Source organism: Plasmopara halstedii, assembly GCF_900000015.1.
Source record: "Plasmopara halstedii genome assembly, contig: Scaffold_672, whole genome shotgun sequence".
Classification (NCBI taxonomy): domain Eukaryota; phylum Oomycota; class Peronosporomycetes; order Peronosporales; family Peronosporaceae; genus Plasmopara; species Plasmopara halstedii.
Genome location: NW_020187589.1, coordinates 957904 through 958127, shown reverse-complemented (window position 1 = coordinate 958127; position 224 = coordinate 957904).

Below are 224 nucleotides of genomic sequence, written 5' to 3'. Positions count from 1 at the left end.
GAGGAAGCGTACTTTAGGTCACCGACCTTTCGTTCTTTACAAGAATCAAGTATGAGTTGGCGGATCGCAATCCGCTTACCGCAAGAGTAATTATTGCCTTCCCAAGACTAATTGACTCTTCTGTTTAAATTCAAAATTAATATTTATTTACTCTTTTATCCTGATTTTAAAAGTATAGATTTTCCTAAATATATATAGTAAAATCTAAATACATGCATAACTAA